Here is a 4,751-nt window from a genome sequence, read left to right on the forward strand (position 1 = left end):
TAAATCTGAGCCACGTTCTCTGCCTGGGTCCATTCTCCCTCGGAGCTGTGTGTTACACAAAGTTCAATTACTCAGGGAGGCACAGGTTTGGAATGCTCCAGAATCTGGTAATTCCCTGTGCTTCCAGGACCCATCCCACCCCACTGGGGAAGGAAACACCCCGTGGTCTGTCTTTGTCACCAGGAGCTGACAGGTTCTGGCCTTGCACAGTTTCACCTACTGAGCAGAACAAGCCCAAGAACAAATTCTAAAGCAGGGGACGATTTCCAATGTCTGGTTTACCTGAGGACATCGCGGGTCACGGCGAGTTCAGGAGCAGTTTCTCCAGAGGTGAGGGGAGCTCAGTTCACTTAATGAGTTATTTTTTGCATGGAATTATGTGCCAGGCTGTGTTCCTAGCAGGGTTTGGTGGTGGAGCTTTATCTGCATGAATCCTGGATTCAGCAGGATATGTCCTTTTCTCCCTGGGGTGAACCGAGAGCAGAAATACCAGGATGGGCCTCGCCCAGGGTGGAGGTGTTTTGGCAGAGCCCATGGCTTGGGGATGCTGATGGAAAGGGATAAATGATCCTTCACAGAGTCATTTAGGTTGGAAAAGCCCTCCAAGATCAAGTCCAACCATTCCCCCAGCACTGCCAAACCCAGCACCAAGCCATGTCTTCGTGGGCCACATCTATACAGCTTTTAAATTCTTCCGGGGATGGCGACTCCACCTCTTCCCACGGAACACAGGACTCTGGAGTGAGAGATCACTTCCTACAGGATGCCATGGATGCCAAGAGGTTGCCTGAGCTCCAGGAGAGACTGGACAAGATCATGGGTAAGGCTTCCCTGAGATTGTTAAATACACAGGAAAGGTTTTGGTGCCGGGTATCCCCAAGGAAATGCCTGAATTGAGCCGAGCAGGGAATCGCCTTCTCTTACCCTGCCAAGAGACACAGAGCAGCAAGAACCAGGACTTTGGGGAGGAGGAGACCCATAATTTTATCTCCCACTGAAACTCAGGGAATGGGAGGCTGAATCAAACCAGAATTTGGCTCCCAGGAAACACCCTTGTCCCTTGGGATGAATATCCCATCCCTGCCTGGTCCTGCCCAGCTGCACAGCCCAGCACTGCCCACTGCACTGAACGATTTCCTTGGCTTTGGGGGCTGGAATTAACAGATTTGCAGGATTGCTCCTCACCATCAGCTTTAAACTACCAGGGAGCTGGGTGAGAAGCAACTGGGATAACTTCTGGGAGGGTTTTTGGGGTTTTTTTTTGCACTCATTTACCTCCCTGCTTTGGCTGCCTGGGGGAAACGCTTTGTTTCCCCCCAGCTTTACTCACATTTTTCTACCAGCATTGACAGAGCCACCCAAGGGACGGGAGAAGTTTAGGATTCACAGCTCCCCTTCGCCCTCCCCATGCTTTCCCTTCTCCCTCCAGAGCGGTTCCAGCTCAGCAGCAGGCAGAGAAAAATGTGCCTTGTATAAGCTGTGACGGCTGATGACTGATGACATTTATCTTCCCTCCTGAGGAGGACGGGAGAAGTCACTTCTGGCTGGTTTCACCTGGGCTGTCAGGTTTCTCAGGGCTGCCTTTAACCCAGGGGTGACACGTTTTCAGTGTGCTGCCAAGGCTTTAACCAGGGGCTCCCCAAAATTTGGCCCCACACCTTTTCCTCCCCATTTAAATGTACAAACATTACCTCTAAGTGCTCGGTGAGGGACACAGGCTGCTGTTTTTCCACTAAAACAGTTTCCATTTAACAAAGAGCCCCTGTCATGACCAATTTTTTTTTAATCTGCCCCTTCCTGGAAGAAGTGACAGCACATAGTTGGGAAGATGGATGGTGCACAGGGTGTGGAGGACAGCATCCATGGCATGGGTCTGGAATGAGAGGAAAGGAAAGCAAGGCACATTCCAAAGTAAAATCACATCCCTGGAAGTGTCCAAGGCCAGGCTGGACACGGCTTGGGGCAACCTGGGATAGTAGAAGGTGTCCCTGCCCCTGCAGTGGACAGAACCAGATGCTCTTTAAGGTCCCCAGTCTGATTCTATAAATGAACACGAGGAAGTTTTACCCTTTGGGGAGGTTTGGACTCCCTCCCCACAGCCACACCTTGTGCCTATCTGCAAATTTCACCAGCACTGCTCTGCACATTTTACACCCTGGGGAAGAAGAGATTTGTGTGGGCTCACAGAGGGATGCAGGGAGGAAAATCTGCTGGGTGTTACTAGGCAGAGAAATCACATCAGACTCCAGGATTCCCTGGAGAGGAAAACAGTTGGAGGTCAGGACAGCCTTTGTGGTGAGTACAGACGTGCTCTCCAGCTGAACCAGAAAAGCCTTTCTGATGTCCTTACAGGCTTCTCCCTGCTGCCAAGCGCAGAGGCATTGGAAATATGCTTTGTTAGGGCCTCGCTGGTAATGTGATTTGTCACTATAAACTCCCTCCACTGAGTATTTAGATACCTCTGGCCTTCTCCAAAACCCGTTTTCTGGCTGTTTCCCCTCCCCATGTCTGAAAACACTGAAGATTTAAGCCAAGAAAACTCACCAGCCTTCTCTGACTGATTTTTCTCGGAGGCTTTCACCAGAATAATTCTCCTCCAGCTTCCCATCAGTGGCTGCACCAACAGCCACCAGCAGTATTGATCAAGTACTGAGTCACTTGTGAGCCAGCACAGGCACTTTAAAAGAGAAAAAATAAAAATAAAGTCCTCTACAGAAATATCAATCAAAGTCCAAGAAAATCAGGGAAGAAAGGGCTAAAAGCATATGTATTAAATGCAATACAATCTGGCTTTATAGAGAGCTTTTTGGAGGTAATTCCAAGCTGCCTCAGACAAATTTAAAAATTATCAAAGCTGATACCTCCTCAAAAGAGCTAGACCATTCAGGGATGGTTATTGTTATTATAATATTAATTAATTAAGTATAATAGTATTAATGCAGTATTAATGCAGTGTCAAAAGGACCCGTTGCAGCTTTTAGAGGTGAAGTTGGTATAAGAAGCTCCCTGTCCTTTGCCTCCTGCACCTCCCCATCATAGCTCAGTTGCATGAGTTCCTCATTAGATTTGCAGTTGTGCTAGTAAAAAATTCCTGTGTGGATGGTAAAACACATCCCTGATGAAAAGGATCAGGAAAAAATTCCTGATTTCCCTTGCTGGGCTCTCAGCCCAGCCCCAGGAAGCAGTGGGGTGTCCAAACCCTGGGCAGAGACATTGGGAAGGGGTTGCCAGGGGATGCCAAACAGGAACAGACACAGGCAGCCTAAAAAGGGGGGGATGCACTCGTTCAGGTGTGAGAAACAGGAGGGGCAGCAGCCAACATTTAAATTTTTTGGTGGTGGGGGATGCTTGGGTTCATGCCTATTTTTCTATTTTAATTTTTGTTTTTAAACAAACAAACAAAAAAAGATCAATATTTAATTCAGCTCTAGGGGTAACACACCTTGAAAACACGATTGGTGAACTATTAAATACCGCCTTTCCATAATTCTGCCTGGCTTTATCTCTACTGCCTGCAGTTTTTCTCCCCTCTGTCCCCTTCTTGAAAGCATAACATTGGTTTTTTAGGTGTGTTTTTTTATTGCACAGTGGTGGGGCTGGTACCTCCAACCATTTCCCTGGCATCCCCAGGGCTCAAACACATTCCAGGCAGGGAAAGACACATTGAGGTGATGCCAGAGGTCTGAGAGGTGCAGGTGAATGCCACTGCTGGGGCAAGGAAGATCAAATCCTTTGGCTTTGTTCCTCTTTTATGCCTGAGCCAGCATTGATTTCTGTGATTAGTGAAGGGAAATATTACTTGACTACCTGTGCAATGCTGGTGTTTCCCAGGCAGGCAAGACAGAGGGAAAACCAGGATGCTGGAAAAAGGGCAGGGCCAACCGCTCCTCTGGCTCTGTTACAAAAGAAATAATAGTGAAAAAAAAGCCAATAATGGGATTTTGGATTGATGTGGAGCTTCCAATCTTCAAGGCCAAATATTCAGGGGGAGGCAGCGGTGTTGTTCTCTGGCTGAGGTGGCATCAAGCAGCTCAGCACAGCATCTTCACCAGCCTCTTAAATCTCACATCACTCCAGCTCCCACAGCAACAGGAGCAGCACTTTGTTAGACAGGAATACACAGAATAAACAGGGGTGGTGCTGCCTGTTTATCCAGGTGGATTCTCTTTACAGGCATTGAGGTCCTCCTCCCTTCAGCTGCCTCTGATTCCACAGCAGACCCTCAGTGCCTTCCCTTCTCCGTGCTTTCCCACCAGGAATAGCAGCCTGGAGTTCTTTTCTGCCCTGCTTGGAGTTTGAAGATAATTTTTAATAGGCTGACTTCCCAAAGTCAGGTGAACCCCAGAACTGGGGCTGCTTTTCTTCCATGCAGTAAGCAACCCACAGCACCCACAGAGCTGTCCTGTGGAAATGGGACCTCTACAACTCCCAGTCCCCCTCCTCTAACACTCCAAGGCAAGTTTAGTCAGCTCTTCAGGTGGCAGAAGTGTCAGACCTCGGCGTGTTCTCCAACCCCAGATCCTCTCTGGGTGCTGCAGTCCCATCACTCACAGCACAAAAGGAAGGATGTGTGCAGGCAGCTATCAGATCTGGGCTCCTCACTCATTTCTCAGAGCAGGAAGCACAATTTATTACATCTTTTTTGCTGCTTCTGAACACAACCAGCCATTTCTTGGCATTTCATCAAAGATAAATAGCCTGATCCTGCTTCCATCCACATGGAAGGAAAAATTCCCCTCGGCTTCTCCTGC

At 48.6% G+C, this 4,751-nt stretch overlaps 1 long non-coding RNA gene across 1 annotated transcript; it reads right to left on the bottom strand.

Annotated features, from left to right (window-relative positions):
- Positions 1-1,691: 1,691 nt before the first annotated feature.
- On the bottom strand, positions 1,692-3,895 carry LOC111931439 (uncharacterized). The gene is made up of 3 exons (XR_002865538.2): positions 3,808-3,895; positions 2,545-2,677; positions 1,692-1,873 (listed from the first exon to the last, which is right to left on the bottom strand). It is a non-coding gene; the product is annotated as an uncharacterized LOC111931439 (long non-coding RNA).
- Positions 3,896-4,751: the final 856 nt, after the last annotated feature.

Source organism: Cyanistes caeruleus, chromosome 8 (assembly GCF_971803275.1).
Source record: "Cyanistes caeruleus chromosome 8, bCyaCae1.hap1.1, whole genome shotgun sequence".
In the NCBI taxonomy this organism is placed as follows: Eukaryota; Metazoa; Chordata; class Aves; order Passeriformes; family Paridae; genus Cyanistes; species Cyanistes caeruleus.